This window comes from Aquarana catesbeiana, linkage group LG09, assembly GCF_042186555.1.
Source record: "Aquarana catesbeiana isolate 2022-GZ linkage group LG09, ASM4218655v1, whole genome shotgun sequence".
Classification (NCBI taxonomy): Eukaryota; Metazoa; Chordata; class Amphibia; order Anura; family Ranidae; genus Aquarana; species Aquarana catesbeiana.
Genome location: NC_133332.1, coordinates 41598702 through 41616591, shown reverse-complemented (window position 1 = coordinate 41616591; position 17890 = coordinate 41598702). Strand labels below are relative to the sequence as shown.

At 44.0% G+C, this 17890-nt stretch overlaps 1 protein-coding gene across 1 annotated transcript in view; it reads right to left on the bottom strand.

Moving 5' to 3' along the window:
• The window catches only part of LOC141107544 (class I histocompatibility antigen, F10 alpha chain-like), a 154532-nt gene that overhangs the window by 125187 nt on the left and 11455 nt on the right, over positions 1-17890 (bottom strand). The gene's annotated exons all lie outside the window — the stretch shown is intronic.

The window sequence follows — 17890 nt, the reverse complement described above, 5'->3', positions numbered from 1 at the left end:
CGCTTCGATCAGCTGTACACGGCGCCTGCGCTCTGGGTCCAGGTTCCTTCCCCTCTATCCAAGTGGACCAAGAGGGGGAATCTAAAAGTGCCGAGCGCAGCGAGGCCGTGCCCGAAGCGTGGCGAGCGAAGCGAGCCCGCGAGGGGCCCTCTTACAGGCGCCGTGTACAGCTGATTTTCAGCTGTTCCGCTTCGGCTATTTCCGCCGGCTTCTACTGCGCATGCGCAGTAGAGGGGGAACTAATCCGCCGAGCGGAACTTTCTCGGCAGAACACTGGCACTGAGAAGCAAGGCACAGACACACTTGGAGGGATGCCGGGGATGCCATGTTTGTACTAGCACCGGCAGCAGCAAATGCAGAGACTACCAATAGTGCCAGGCAAGTAAATGTCGCATTGGCTGGATTTAGGTAGGTCAATTGCACCCCCAAAGCCCCTGACGCACAACATGCTCTCTACCTCCCCACACAGCATATACCAGGGTTGCCAACTGTCATTAAGGCTAGGTTCAGAACTGTGCGGGTAATTGCCACTGCAGGACCACACCTGTTTCCACAGCCACAACCACCCGCACAGAAAAAGTGTTCTGGGTGGGTGTCATTAATCCTAACGACATGCCAAAAGCACTGGAAATTGCTCCCGCATGGGAACCGCACTGCACTTGTGGTTCCTCTGCAAACTGCGATTTCTAAAATACTGCAGGGACCTTTTCCCTGCATTTCAGGAGGCATGAGTATATTAATATAGTGTAATGTACAGAGTGCTCCATACATAGACAGCTGATATTTGTTATGCCGCGTACACACGGTCGGACTTTTCAGCTACAAAAGTCTGACAGCCTGTCCGACATACTTCCGGCGTACCTTCGGCGGACTTGCGGCAGACTTTCTAACGAACGGACTTGCCTACACACGACCACACAAAAGTACGACAGCCTAGTACGCGGTGACGTACACCAAGTCCGACGAGACTATAAAATGGAAGTTCAATAGCCCGTACGACACCCTTTGGGCTCCTTCTGCTAATCTCGTGTTTATCTTGTGTTAGTAGAAGTTTGGTGAGAGACGATTTGCGCTTGTGAGACTCGTATTTTTCAGTTCGTTTTAACTGTTGTTCAGTCTGTGCTTGTGAGGTTTGTATCTGCTTTTCAGTGCGTTTGGTCAGTTGGCATTGAGAAATCTTTGTTTTATTGTCCGCTCGTTCCTGATTTTCAGGTCGCTCTTCACAGGCCTTGCTGTTCTTCAGTGCGTTCTGTTTAGTGCGTTCTGACCAGCCGACCGTTTTGAAACCATGTTACCTGTACGTACTCGTCGTCGAGCTCGTGCATTGTATGTGTTTGGTGCTGTAGTTTATTCTTCAGACCAAGACCAGTCCATGAACAGGGCGAGGAGGAGTTCATGGACCAAGAATTGGTTGCTCCAGCGTGACCAGTTCTGTCACATGCCATTGCTCCGTGAGATCCGTGAGAATAATCCTGAGGATTTCAGGAACTTTCTCCGGATGACGGACCCCGTTTTTGACCGTTTGTTGGCTTTGCTGACCCCCTATATCAGCAGGCAGGATACCTGCATGAGGCAAGCCATCACTCCGGAGCAGAGGCTAGTTGCCACGTTGCGGTATTTGGCGACAGGGAGAAGCCTGCAGGACCTCAAGTTCTCGACAGGCATCTCCCCCCAGGCTCAGGGGATCATTATCCCAGAGACCTGTTCTGCCATCATCCAGGTCCTGCAGAAGGACTATATTAAGGTAAGATATTTTTCTTTTATTAGCATCACATGTTCTTTTATGTAATCTTTGATAATATAATGTATTTCTTGCTTCAAACACTACTTACCATCATTGCAATATAGTGTGAATGTCCCCTTTTTATCCTCACACATGCTGGATTTTTTTCCTGTTCTTTTTTTGTCATGCATGTATATTTTCCTTCAATAACCTTCCCAGCATGAAGTGATGGGAACATATCCACTTAGTCTACTCATTTTGAATGTATTTTGTTTGAGTGTATTTAGTGTGCTGATAATTAGCAATTAGCTAGATTTCCCAACCCCCCCACCTAAACTCACTCCAAATAGTGTGCTGATAATTAGCAATTAGCTAGATTTCCCAACCCCCCCCCACCTAAACTCACTCCAAATAGTGTGCTGATAATTAGCAATTAGCTTGATTTCCCAACCCCCCCCACCTAAACTCACTCCAAATAGTGTGCTGATAATTAGCAATTAGCTAGATTTCCCAACCCCCCCCCCACCTAAACTCACTCCAAATAGTGTGCTGATAATTAGCAATTAGCTTGATTTCCCAACCCCCCCCCACCCACCCTTGTAAAAATTTGCTTGAATGTTCTATGGTGTTGATTTGTCTAAAGCAAATATATGTTGCACTTTGCAAAATGCATGTGCACTCTACAAGTGCATTTGTTCCAGTGCTTTAGTAAATGAGCAGAAGCTCTGCTGATTTCCATCATCAAATCATATGCAAGCCACAAAGTGTTTTCATTAATTGCCCTTGCCTGTGATTGTGTACTCCTTGCAACATGAATGCCTTTTTACATTACCTCATTTACTGTAAGCTGGTTAGCAACTGCACCTGCAGAGTGCGACAACTGCAGTCTTGTATCCTTTTTAGTCCCTAAATTCCTGCGTGTCCTAAAATTAATCTTTTTTAGGGATTTCACAACCCCCTAAAATGTAATCAATGTTCCATCAGAGGGGGTGAGCAATCTGATAAGTGTGCCTTTCCATATTAGTTATTCCAGAATAATTAAATTATTTAATGTTATACTGATGCTGGGGAATAATGTTTTTAATTGTATAATTTTCTTGCAATGTTAGCTTCCAAATTAATGATTTTGGTTTTCTTGTTTGATTCCCCAGTTTCCTTCAACGCCACAGGAATGGCAGACTGTGGCATCCCATTTTGCCAGCCGTTGGGACTTTCCCAATTGTGGAGGGGCTATAGATGGGAAACATGTCCACATCGTGCCACCACCCCATTCGGGGTCATACTATTTTAATTATAAGGGGTTCCACAGTATTGTTTTAATGGCGGTGGTGTCGGCACACTATGAATTTTTATATGTGGACGTGGGGAAGAATGGCCGGATGTCGGATGGAGGAGTATTTGCCCAAACGGAGTTCTGCCAGCGTCTCCAGAGTGGTGGCCTGGGATTGCCACCTGATGCGGATAACGTGGAAGGACTCCCCTTTGTCTTCATTGCCGATGAAGCCTTCGCTCTGAGCAAGCACCTCATGAGGCCATTCCCCCAAAGAACCCTCACCCCGGAGAGGAGGGTTTTTAATTTCCGGCTGGCCAGAGCTAGAAGAGTGGTTGAGAATGCGTTTGGAATTCTGGCCAGCCGGTTCCGCCTGTTTCAAACATCCATTAATTTGGCGGAATACAAACTTAATTTTATAATTTTATCGTGCTGCATTCTGCACAACTTTTTAAACAAACATTCTCTAAATTATATAGGAACAGTTGGGCCTGAGGCCGGACTTATAGATGACAACCTTACGGGCCTGGATACTGTCCGTACTGGCTTGGCCCCCCAAAGTGCCCGTCAAGTTAGACAGCAATATGTTAATTATTTTATGGGTAGGGGGGCCATTGCAATGGGCCAGGATATTTAATTTTTTTAAATAAAAAAAATATTGATGAAATCTGGAATTATATTTATTGCTTGCCTTTCTTTTGGGCTTTCTCCTAGGTTATGGTCGAGCAGTTGTAGTGCCAACTGTATTTTCATTTTAAATGTCTAAATAAGCTCCATTGCCACTGTAAACAACTTTTTTACAATTATAACCAAACTGATACTGAGCATTGAAATAACAAACCACACATTTATTTAATTCCTATAAGGAGATGTTTTTATGAATCGTTGTTATGCATTCAGTTATGCATTTAGTATAAAATGTTCATAGACAAAAATATAATGATATCTTAATAATTTTGAAAAATATAATTATATTTAAATATTTCTACATAATCCACAAAAAAATTTTTGGGCTTTTTGATTTTCGCAAACAGGCTTTTTTTTTTTTTTTTTAATCCTTTTTTTTTATTTTTTTTGGTTTTTTAAAATCCTTTTATTTTTTATAATTTTTTTTTTGTTTTTTTTAAATCAAGTTTTATTTTTTTTTCTTTTGTTGGAAAAACAATTTTTTTTTATTTTTATGTTTTTTTTTAAAATCAAGTTTTGTATTTTTTTTGTTTTTTTTAAAATCAAGTTTTATTTTTTTTTTGTTTTTTGGAAAATCAATTTTTTTTTTTTTTTTTTGGTTTTTTTAAAAATCAAGTTTTTTATTTTTTTTGGTTTTTTTAAAAATCAAGTTTTTTTAGTTTTTTTAAAATCAAGTTTTATTTTTTTTTGTTTTTTTTAAAATCAAGTTTTATTTTTTTTTTGGTTTTTAGGAAAATCAATTTTTTTTTAGTTTTTTTGTTTTTTTTAAAAATCAAGTTTTTTATTTTTTTTGTTTTTTTTTTAAATCAAGTTTTTTAGTTTTTTTGTTTTTTTTAAAATCAAGTTTTATTTTTTTTTTTGTTTTTTAAAATCAAGTTTTATTTTTTTTTTTTGTTTTTAGGAAAATCAATTTTTATTTTTTTTGTGGATTTTTTATGTATTTTCTAGAAACAGCCCTCCTTTTTTAAATTATGTTAAACAGCCATATATGTTCAGCCAAAAAAATAAAGAGAAGGCCCAGAATGGGGTCAGCAAAACAGGAAATGAAGGACATGGTCGATGTTTTGGGGTTTCAAAAAGGGCATTTAGATTCTACCCAAAACATCAATCATGTCCTTCATTTCCTGCTGCATACGATCCAGCCGATTCCGCATTTCATCGATCTCCCTATTCCAGGCCATTATTTGACCAATTAGCCGTTGGGCACTGGCTGAGGTGAAATAGTCACTTCTTGTACCTAAAGTGGAATGAAACCAAAAAATGTATTTAGAAATATGCACACATACATAGTTTACCTTACCATAATAAAGTTGTTGTCTCAAACACTGACCTGGTGGGGTGCCCATGTAGCATAATTCCTCCACATCCTCGGGGGTGGCACTGTTGCTTGAATCAAGCACAACCAGATCCCCTAAAATAGAGTAGAAAAATTACATTAACCAAAAGGCAGCCATGCATAGATTACCGTAAGCTGGTGTGTCAGACACTCACCTGGTGGGGTGCCCATGTCGCCCACCTCTCCTTCCTCCACATCCTCAGTGGGGCTTGGGCTGATTTCCCAATCATGTTGTTTGGCTTGGGGTGGACTGTCTTCTTGTTGGCTGAGTGATTTTTCCCCTATGTGAAACAAAAAATTATTTAATCTACTTAGCACACAGATATTTTAGTACATAGTAATTTTCAAACATTTGGAGTGAAGTGGTTTGTGTAGAGTTCCTATTTTACCTCAATATTTAAAATTATAAAGACATATCGGATAGATAGATATCTAGATATCAATATCTCAAAATATAGTTAATAATCTTTTGATCTCTCTCTCTCTCTCTCTCTCTCTCTCTCTCTCTCTCTCTATATATATATATATTCTCTATATCTATATATATCTATATATATATATCTATATATCTATCTATCTATATATATATATATATATATTCTCTATATCTATATATAGATATTCTCTATATCTATATATAGATATATTCTCTATATCTATATATATCTATATATATATTTTCTCTCTCTCTCTCTATATCTATCTATATATATATATATATATTCTCTATCTATCTATCTATCTATATACATACATACATACATACATACATACATACACACATATATATAGATAGATATATCTATAGATATGTAACGAGGTTTATTAAAAGATCGTTTGAAACGATGAGCAAAAAATCGTATAGGACTGAAAAGCACATGGAGCGGTATACGAGGTAATCAACACAAGATGAAAACACAGGTACTTACTTTTTTGGAGGACTTTACGGATCCGTCTGAACTGATCCGGCTCCCTGAGTTTCAGGTCAGACCATCTTTTTCTAAGTTGATCCCTGGAGCGCTGTACCCCAAAAGAAGCCTGCAAAGTGTCCACCACCTTCGCCATTATTTTGGCCTTGCGCAAATTTGGCCGGGCGTATGGCCCATACTTCCCATCATAGTCCTTTTTTTGAAGAATGGCCACCATCTCCACCATCTCTTCAAAACTCATATTGGAGGCCTTAAATCTAGGCCTCACAGATCTGGTTGACGTTCCAGCCTCCGGGCTTTTTTCGCTACCTGAGGTAGTTAACATGTCAGGTGTCTCCGCCATTATTTACCCCACTACGCGCCGTAACGAAAAATGGGCGGAGAACGTGAGTTAAAATCGAACGTCAGGGGCGGGCGACGCAGGCGGAGTTTCACACATGCGTAGTGTATAAAGAGGGGCCTTGCGCACGTGTCGTACGTACGTTCTGTGCGTAGAATTAGGGGGCGGAGAACATGAGTTAATTTCGAACGTCAGGGGCGGGCGACGCAGGCGGAGTTTCACACATGCGTAGTGTATAAAGAGGGGCCTTGCGCACGTGTCGTACGTACGTTCTGTGCGTAGGTGATAGTGGACCAGGACGTTACAAAACGAAGGTAATTTTAAATATTTTTTTTTGTTTTATGGTCATGACTTTGTAGCAAGCGGCCTATATGGCTTGATAGATTGATGAGGCCTACATAGGGAGAAGATGATGAGGGGTTAGCAGAAACCTATAATAAGTGTTTTTTGTCTTGTGACTTTATCTTTTCCAGATATAATGAATCCCCTATTTAAGGATCCAGAGTTCCTTACAGCTTTCATATCTAAATATCGAGAGATGAGGAATTTGTGGGAGGTGAAACACCCTCAGTATTATGCAAAGCATGTGAGGAAGTCAACGCTGGAGAGACTTCTGTCCTTTGTCCAGGCGACCATCCCGGAAGCAACAATGGAGACATTGCTCAAGAAAATTGGGGTCTTGAGGAATATGTATAAGAGGGAGCATAAGAAGATCCAGGAATCAATGAGATCAGGAGCATCAGCAGATGATGTTTATGTACCCAGGCTGTGGTACTACAATCAACTCCGTTTTCTTGATGACCAGAATGAAGCCAGGGCATCACTTTCAACCCTTCCCTCCACCCTTCCCTCCACCCTTCCCTCCACCCCAGCAGAGGCTGATGAGGAGCAAGCTGGGTCTTCCATCCTGGATGAACCGGATATGACCATCTGGAGTCAGGTAAATTATATTAACAAATATTTACTGTACTAATATTAATGATGTTAACTGGATGTTATAATTGTCTAAAATAATTTTGCCCTCAAAATTGTGGATACATATCAATTGACAGGAGTGGCTAAATATGTTTGGCACCTGCTATAAAAAATTAGGGTGTCTGATTAGACTCTTTTATTAAAGAGATGAATTCACATTGAATTTGCTAGTCATGAGAAGCAAATTGTGTGTCATTGATGAACCCCAAATAAATAAATAAAAATATGTCCTTTTTTTATACACAGGATGAGTCCATCCAGGAGGAATGTGTGGAAAGTGGCAGGCAGGAGGAGACCGGGCCCATGGACAGCCTGGAGGAGGCCGGATTCACCATCATCCTGGAGGAGGCTGGGCCCAGTGTCAGGCAGGAGGTGGCTGCTCCCAGTGAGGTGGCTGCTCCCAGTGAGGTGGCTGGTCCCAGTGAGGTGGCTGGGCCAAGTGAGGTGGCTGGGCCAAGTGAGGTGGCTGGGCCCAGTAGGAGCATGACCCAATCACAAGTGCTTCCCCTCCACCTTCCCAAAAAAAGGGCCAGGAAGGGGACGGTCACACAGGAGGCATCCCTGCGCCTCATGCAAGAGGCCACCCGTTTTTTGAGAAGCCCCCCCGAAGCAGAAGAGTCCTATGGCTGTTACTTAGCCAGCAGGCTTCTTCAAATGGATTGGGAGCAGCGTCTCATTTGCGAGCGCCTATTTGGGGAAACTATCCAGAAGGGGCTGCAGGGCACGCTAACCCGAAACACACAACTACATGAGGCAGCCCCCCCTCCTCCTCCTCCTCCTCCTCCTGCCACAACTGAAACACCACAGCCACAGCCTCCAAAGAAGGCTACAGGGAAGGCTGCAGGGAAGGCTGCAGGGCAGCGTGGAGGAAAGGCTGCAGGGAAGAGAAGAAAGTGATGACCTGGGTTCAGTCTGGTCTGACAGAAGACGCAGGCTGTTGTAGTACCACAGTCTGGGGACATCTATATCATCTGCTGGTGCTGTTGATCTCTGGGATTCTTGGACCAGATTGTGCTCCCTCTTATATGGACTCCGCAAGATCACAATTTTCTTGTACACCGACTTTTTCCAGCGTTGACTTCCTCTTTATTTTATTTTGACCATGAATAAATGGATCTTTTTTGAGTTTAGCAAAAGACTTTATGTGTTTTCTTTTAAATCATTGATTTTAAACACAATATTAAATTAACAAGGGACAACAATCTCATTGAGTTTGAAAAAACACACCAAAAATACATCACTAATGTTAATAATGTTCAAGTGGCAAGTCTTGAAAATAAAAAAATCTACATAACCAAAAACGGTGCTTTGGGTTAACTTTATCTAAAAAATAAAAAATAATCACTAGAAAAACAAAAGTAGAATAATGGGTTCTTTGTGGTAACTTTACAAACCTAAAAAAATAAAAAAATAATAAAAGGTAAAAAGTATTATTAGTATGGAAACATTGATTTTAAAAAGCATACTATATCATTCATGAGATCAAAGAGAAAAAGAATCCAGAAATCAGTTTGGGAGAACTCTGAATATGAACAGCAAAACACCTTCGTTCTTTAGAACATTCGTAAAGAAGAAATAAAATGCGCTGCATTCAACGATCACAGATTTTGCAGCGTGAGGAATGTGCTACCTACAATACGAACACTAGTTTTACTAGACCGAGTGCTTCCGTTTAGTTTTTGCTTTTGTCCGTAGGACTAGCATACAGACGAGCGGACTTCGGGGTCCGTCGTAGTTACGACGTAAAGATTTGAAGCATGTTTCAAATCTAAAGTACGTCGGATTTGAGGCTAAAAAAGTACGTTGAAAGTCCGGAGAAGCCCACACACGATCGGATTACCAGCCAGCTTTAGTCCGTCAGCGTCCGTTGGACTTTTGTAGCTGAAAAGTCTGACCGTGTGTACGCGGCATAACACTTATCTTTTCCCTGGCTGTGCTCTTCTTCTTCATGTAAAAGATTACTTTCCTCTTCTAAGTCTTGGTTCACACCGCCATGACTTCAAAGTCACACAACTTTAAATCTGATATCATTGCATGAATTTATCACGGCTTGCATATGGCTCCTTTAACAGAAGTCAATGCAAGCAAGTCACGCTGAAGTCACACAAAAAATAATGCAGAGCGACTTGAATCACACCGATTAGAATGGTTCCATTGGCATTCTTGGGACATGCGACTTTGAACACTAAAGTCGCATGACAAGTCTTGGCAGTGTGAACCAGGGCTTAGTGTGCACAGCATCACCTGCTGGAGAATATTTATAATGACAAACGAGTGATTTCCAGGAAACTGCATGACTTCACATTACAGTGGAATGCTGCCATCACCCAGATCAGCACAGAGAAGTCTTATACTGCCACCTACTGCTCTGATGTAGTACTGTAACAGCATCTACATATAAAAAAAAACATAGTATTATTATTATTTCAGGTAGTTATATAGCGCTGTCAATTTTACGCAGTGCTTTACATATACATTGTACATCAGTCCCTACCCTCAAGGAGCTTACAACCTAAGGTCCCTAACACACATTCATACATACACATACTGGGGCCAATTTAGACAGGATCCGATTAACCTACCAGCATGTCTTTAGAGTGTGGGAGGAAACCGGAGTACCCGGGGGAAACAGCAAAACGGAGACCTTTGCCAGGTTAGCCCTCCCCCCATAGCAAATTTTTTTTTTTTAAATCTTATGCAGTTTCTTAGATCAGGTTAGATCAACCATTGTTTGCATTAGATCTCACACAGAAGAAGCAATATTAACAGTTATTTGCTGGGGGGGGGGCTAACCCCTCATCAGCCCCCCCCTTATCAAAAAATTGACCAAACAGTTAGCTATTTTGGAAGCAATTTGTTATATCCAGTAAGATCAAGTGGTTTTAACGTTAGATCTCACGTAATTAAAGATTTATTAAGTGATTAATGAGGGGGGGGCTGGCCCCCCACATGCAATTTTCTGGTCAAAAATCATTCAGGCTAATAGATATTCATTAGATCCGGTAAGATCAAGTGGTTTTAACGTTAGAGATATTAGGTGGTGGTACATAAGGATGAGATTAGATCTCACATAATTAGGAGACATATTAAGTGATTAATAAGGGGGGCTGACCCCCTCTTATCAAATTTTCTGGCCAAAAAAAAAAAATCACCCCGGCTAATTGATATTCATTGGATCCAGTAAGATCAAGTGATTTTAATGTTTGATTATCCATAATTACAGGGATATTATGGATATTTGGTAGCGATGCACGGATATCCATACTAGTGACTATATCGGAGCCGATAATGAGCACTTTCACGTGAACCAGTGAGGAGTGCCATTGAGCATACCGAAGTAAAGAGGGACACCTTCGAAACGTGTTAGCCAGCAGCGGTTCATACGTCCTCTCCCTAGGACCTGGAAACTGCTACTAGCGGACCAATCGCCTTGTGACTGTATAGTGCGATTTTCTTCCTACCTTTGTGAGTAGATTTTATCTTGGTTTTAATAAATTTACCTTGGGATAATGCACTAGGCTGGTGCGCTCTCTCTTTTTTTTCCTTTTCGTTCACTACTAGGATAATCCCATCCTGGAGAGCAGCAAGGCCGAAATTCACTGTCCTTTCTGAACCCTTGGGATCATCTAGCTTACACACCTGTGCGCAAGAGTATTTGCTTCTCTAGTAGCATACCGAAGTATGCTGAAATTATGTGGGACATTAAATCGACAGGTGTGTCCAAGCCCAGTGAAGCCTGAAGCACAGTGCCAGAAGCCAGAGGGAAGCCAGAGGGAAACTTCGGAGGGCTCTGGTGAAAGAGCCCACCGGGTGCCCATCTGCAGTAGCTGGCTCAAAACCAATGACATGAAGAGACAACAGCGAAAGTCCAAACACTTGCAGAGGGCCCCCCCTTGTTGCCTCCAAGCAACCCAGTGTCCCGTTTCCTTTCCTTTCCTGACATGCTGCCTGGTGTTGGAGAGTCAATGCACACCAGACTCCCAGAACTTAGCGCAGACTTAAGCCTGATCAGAATCTCCGCAGACAGGAGCGTGAATACAAACCACCCAACAGGCCAGGGCCACCACTTCCTCTATGCTCCCTGACAAGCTGGTGGGACCTTTTCCTGTTGTTCCCATCCAAGTAAAGGGAGTCTACACCAAGGCCCTTCTGGATACTGGAGCTTAAGTGACCCTTCTCTACAGAGACTTCTTTGGCAGGCACCTCAAGCACCTGCCTTTGCAGAAGTTGGAAGAGCTGCAGATATGGGGCATTGTGACTCAGAACTTCCCCTATGATGGCTATCTAGCTGACCTTCAATCCCTCCATGGCTGGGAAAGCCGAGACTTTTGACACTCAGGCAGTGGTCTGTCCTCACCCACCAGGGGCCAGTAAGAGTTCTCTCATCATAGGGACCAATACTGATCTTGTCAGAAGGCGGTTGACACCTCTTGTTCTGTAGCCACGCTCTTCAACTACAAGTGTGGACCCCATTCTGAGACAAGCCTACTAGCACCTGGTACAAAAACAGAAGGCTCCAGCTGAAGGAGTGGGAAAGATCTGGTGCTTGGACCAGTGTTAGAGGTGTTACAGCCTGGTAAAGTGGCCTATTTACGAGCATCTGTCAAGCTAAATTGGAAGCAACCAGGCCCTTTCATTGTCCTTGAATTGGACGGACAGAGAGAAGACATGGGAGTGGAGATAATTCCCAAGGTGGTTTCAACCAAAGGGTTACAAAAGGAGTCACGGGAAGACCTTGGTTAGTGTCCGCAAGATAACAGCTTCACCAGTGAAGATGCCGGCTCAGATGTTGCTGGGACAAGTGAATCTGGCCACCCCAGTCTGATTTGGTGAGGGGGAGCAAAGGATGGGATCTCTGTGGAGGAGTTCTATCCGAAGAATACTCCCCTTTTGCCTGAATGGAAATAAAGGGCCAAGAATCAGCTCCTGAGATGTCAGGCTGCATTCTCCAAGAGTGAATTTGATGTGGGGTGTGCAAAAAGTGCCCAATACCGGATCCATCTCTTCGAGTGCATAAGCCGTTCAGGGAAAGAGTTTGATGGATTCTTTTAGGGCACTTGGAGGATCTGCGTGAACAACTGGCAAAGTTGAAGAGGGCAGGTATCATCCGAGAGTCCCAGAGTCTGTGCACTTCCCCAATAGTGGTGGTACGGAAGAAGAATGGGTCACTGAGGCTGGGTATTGACTACTGGACGCTGAACTGAAGGACCATTCCCGACCAATATACCAACCCAAGGATAGAAGATGCCTTGCAGAGCCTGTCAGGAGCAAAGTGGTTCAGCATGCTGGATTTGAAGAGTGGGTATTACCAAATCCCCATGCACCCTGAGGATCAGGAGAAGACCATTTTCATTACCCCGGAGGGGATCTTTGGATTTGACCATATGCATCAAGGCCTGTCTTGTGCCCCAGCCACCTTCCAAAGGCTAATGGAGAAGACCGTGGGTGATGTGAAACTGATCGAGGTGTTTGTGTACTTAGACGACATAGTTTTCATCAAGATCCTGGAAGAGCACGAAGAGCGTCTGCAGAAGGTCCTGAAGAGACTCCATGATGAGGGGGTTGAAGCGGTCTCTGGAAAAAGTGCCAGTTTTATCAAACCTCAGTCGACTACCTTGGCCACATTGTGTCTGCTGACGAAATGGCCACCAACCTCCAGAAGCTGGAAGCTGTCACCTCCTAGCCAAGGCCTACCAACGTATCTGAGCTTAGGTAATTTCTGGGATTCTGCTCTTATTACAGGAGATTTGTCAAGGGATTCGCTAAGACACTGACCCTGATCTGGCGAAGCCTGTCAGACCAGCTGGAGGGCACAGAAAACCCAGAGAGTCCATTCAGGAACAATGGACTCTGAAAGTGTGAAGAGGTTTTAGGCAGCTGAAGTGAAGCCTAACAACCGCTCCAGTCATGGCCTATGCAGATCCAACCAAGTCATACGAGCTACACTTTGATGCCAGTCGAGATGGATTGGGTGGGGTGCTATATCAAGAGCATGACGGCCATCTACGGCCTGTTGCCTACGTGAGTCGGAACTTGGCCCGCGCCGAGAACTACCCCATGCACAAACTTGAGTTCCTGGCCTTGAAGTGGGCCGTGGTGGATAAGCTGAGGGATTACCTGTATGAAGCGGAGTTCGTGATCAAGACCGACAACAATCCTCTCACCTACATCCTCACTACCACCAAGTTGGACGCCATGGGTCACAGATGGTTGGCTGCTCTATTTTCAGCTTGAAGTATTGACCGGGGTCGGGAAACAAGACGCAGATGCTTTGTCAAGAAGGTCAGATTGTTCCAGAGACCCGACAGAAGAATAGGCCCAGCTGACAGCTGAAGGGGTATGAGCCTTATGTCAAGGAGCAGAACATCAACCTGGAGTAGGATCCAGAACCAAAGAGGTTGGAGTGTCAGCTGCTGGTGTCCCCAGATGTTATTGCAATGTCACCCAAATCGGGGATGAAGGTCTGCAAAAGCTGTCCAAGAAAGACATGCGGAGGGACCAGTTGGAGGACCCTCCCTGTAGCTTGGCATTGAAGGCCTTGGAGAGCCCTGACTTGCTCCTCACTGACTCCCCGAAGGAAACCCATCTGCTGCGCCAAGAGTGGGATTGGTGGAGATGTGGATGGAAGGAAATGACGTGTGAGGAGTAGGGGAGGAGCTGCGCAGTGGGGCGGTGGAGGACGGAGGAGGGGAAGATGGCGAACAAGGCAGCGTGAAGTGAAATCCGAGCGGTTTCACTGGACAAGAGCCCTCGCAGCAAGCCGACAGCTGTGAGACACCAGGCAACAACAAGGTGCGAGCTGATACGGAGCCTGAGCCGGAGATAGTGGCGACAGTCCGTACGCCGCGAGGAAAGACCCGCCCGGAAGCCTCGCGTCTCTGGGAGCTGATGCCGGTCCGGAGCCGGTGTATCCTTTAGACGCCCGAGGTGCCTCCGCTCGCCCCGTCGCCCCTCTCTGCCCCCCCCTGGATGAGACCTGGATGAGACCGGAGGAAGGACCTGAGACACCCCTCCTCTTCAGCCTTCTTCATACCCCCTCGTTCCAAACTAGGGGGAAAGGGGGCCAAGAAAGATCCCTTTGTTACACGGGAAGATAACCACGTGAAATCAACCGGCAGACTTTGTGGACCGCGGCTCTCAGAGAGAAACAACTCAGCCAGCCTTGCAGGAGAAGGAACCCCGGTTCGTTGTCCCCGGTGCCCCTTGCTACAAGACAGCCCCAGGTAGGACATTTTTGAAACAAAATTTCCATATATCAGAAGTGTGCAAATACCTGATGCGGTGTATGTGACAATAAAACCAAGGGGCACAGAGAGGAGCAAAGGGGTCTGAGAAACCATTCAAGGAGAGTAGAAGGGGGGAGAAGCTGAGGATGAAAGGGCGTTCCACAAAAGCTGCAGAAGTAAAAAAATCCAGAGACAGTTTGAATACAAGTACTATTCAGAGATATATGACAGAAACACAAATTAGAAGCCCAGGTATGGAAAATAAACAGCAAGGTGCTAAAGAGAAAAAGAAGGACAACAGTAAAAATAAGGGGGCAACGGGAAATAGCTCCAGATTATCAACCTCGCCAGAACCTGAAAGAGGAACTAATAGAGAGTTAAATATGGACATTTTCCCCACAAAAACAGATATGCAGGATATGTTTATTAAATTAGAGAATGTATTTAAAGCAGAGATTTTGAATGTTAGAGAAGACCTGGGACACCTATTAAAAAGAGTGGAAAAAGTAGAAGATGTAACGGAACAGCATGCAACAGCGATTGAGGATTTGAAGAAGCAGGTCAAAAACCTGAAATCGGATCATAGGGAAATGCTCCTGAAACTTGAAGAGCAAGAAAATCAAAACAGAAGGCAAAATCTCAGAATCAGAGCCATCCCAGAACAAGGGGGGGAAGACCTGTTTGCTGTTATGAGGGAAATTTTCAACCCTGTATTAGGAAGAAATAAGGAGGAGGAGCTCAAGATAGAACGTGTTCATAGAATAAGAAAGCCCGCAAGCACCAGAAAAGATGCCCCTAGGGATGTGATTGCAAGGTTTCATCATTATGAGGAAAAGGAGAGGATTTGGAAAAACCTGAGAGGGGTTCAATCACTGAAATATAACAACCAGGACATTCAAGTCTTTACAGATCTCTCAACCAGGACCCTTGCAAGGAGAAGACAACTAAAACCACTGTTGGACACGCTAAGGGACGCTAACCTGAAATATAGTTGGGGCCACCCATTCGCACTACTGGTGATAAGAGAAGGGAGGAGCTTCAGATTAAAACAGATGGAGGATCTACAGGACTTCTGCACAAATTTAAACATTAGAGTTCCTCAGGACATGGAGGGCAGGTCCTTTTGAGGGGGGGAGGCGGGATTGGGGGGGGGGGGTGGGTGGGGGGGGGGGAGGCCATAAGGCAATAAGGTTAAAACGTGATATATAAATAGGGTATTTCTCATATGAAACGGTTTTGTTGTTCCCTTTCCTTTTTTCTTCCCTCCCTGCCCCCAACTACAAGGGGGGTGGGAGGGGGAGTCCTCCGAACCCCACTGCGGGAGTAACACCCTACACATGGGGGGGCGTTGGCGGGAAGGCAACATGAGAGACGCCACGACCCCAAGGTTGGGGATTGGGGGGGTGAGGGGAGGTGGAGGGGGAGGGTGGATAACCGCAGACCAAGAGTACAGCTCGAGAGATTTAGCCTATGTGTTCCTACTTATATGTTTCCCCGTTTCCCCAGATATGGGATACAGATTAGGGGCATTTACATTCCCTGTCGGTTGGATGTGCCTAGGTTGTAGGATTGCAAGTTCCATAAAGGAGTAAATGGCAATGAAAATCAGATGCCTATCGTATAATGTGAGGGGCCTCAACTCGCCAGGGAAAAGGTGGAAACTGGCTCAGGAATTAAAGAGATTAGACATAGATATAGCTTTCCTGCAGGAAACACACCTAACATATGAAGAGGGTATTAAACTATCATCAAGTAGTCTTCCAGTATGGATATATGGGGATTCCCCATCCAAAAGGACAAAGGGGGTGGCCATTGGATTTTCTAGACGGATAAAATTTAATTTGTTAGATAAAAGAGTGGACCCAGAAGGACGATTTTTGTTTGTGAAAGTGAAAGTGAACGAAAAAATTTATACATTGGCAAATTTATACTGCCCAAATAGAGATCCGATGGGGTACCTAGCCCGAATCCTGACGGGATTGGAGGAATTTAAGGAAGAGGAGGTGATTTTAGCAGGTGACCTGAATTTTTGCCTAGATCCAGCCTTGGATAGGTCAGCAGACTCCCATTGGGAGGACAAAAGGGCATGTGCCAGAATAGGGAAGAAACTACAAGCACAGCAGCTGATTGATGTGTGGAGAGTGTTGCACCCCAAGGAGAGGGACTATACTTTCTACTCACAGGTGCATGAGACCTATTCAAGGCTGGATTATTTTTTGGTTGAGCACAGTTTGTTGGACTCAGTGAGAGGAACAAGGATTGAGGTCCAGACCTTGTCAGATCATGCTCCAGTAGGTATGACATGTTTTGAAGGCCTTCATAGGATCCCATACACTTGGCGCCTAAATGAATTTCTTTTAAATAAAAAACAGGTTGTTGAAAGGGTTCAAAGTGAGATTGAGGGCTTCTTTCTCACAAATGAGACAAAGGAGGTCCCGGAATCTATTGTTTGGGAAACCTTTAAGTCCTATATTAGAGGGATATTAATCTCAATTGGTACAGGAGAAAAGAGGGAAAGAGCGAGAAAACAAGAAGAATTGATAGAACAAATATACAAATTAGAACATACCCATAAAACGAGCAAGGAGGCAAGCAGAGAGGTATTAAGGGAACTAACAGTAAAAAGGGATGAGTTGAGAGATCTACTAGAGGCAGAAGCCCTCAAAAGGAAATATAAAAGCAGTAGGAACTTTCATCTACAGGGGAATAAAATAGGGAAACACCTAGCTGCAACTATCAGGAAGAAAAGATTGGAAAACTACATAGAGAAGGTGAAAGACAAAAAAGGGGAGATGAGACACTCAACAAAAGAAATAGCAGAAGAATTCCGAAATTATTTTTCCTCCCTTTATGCAGTTGAACGAAAAGAAAAACAAGAGGGGAAAAGAGAAAAAATGGTACAGGAATTTCTAAAAGAAGCTGCCCTGCCCACCCTGTCACAAATAGACTCACTGGAGTTGGAAAAGCCAATAACAGAAGAGGAAGTTTTTAGAGCCCTGAAGCAGTCCCCAGGGGGTAAGAGCCCTGGTCCGGACGGCTTCACGACTAATTTTTATAAAAAATTTAAGCTACTCCTGGTACCTAGGCTTTGCCAGATGTGGAACGGCCTGGGAGACCAGGAAATGTGCAGGGACGCGTTGCTGGCAGCAGTGACATTGATCCCCAAGGAAGGGAGAGACCGCACCCTATGTTCAAGTTACCGGCCGATCGCATTATTAAACGAAGATACTAAACTGTACGCGAAAGTCCTGGCCCTCCGATTGAGGGGAAAAATGCCCCACCTGGTTAATCCGGACCAGGTGGGATTTGTACCCGGGAGAGAGGGAAGAGACAATGGGGTGCGGTCCCTTCTGGTGCTGGAGGCACTTAAAACAGGTGGATCCCCAGGGCTACTCCTGTCGATT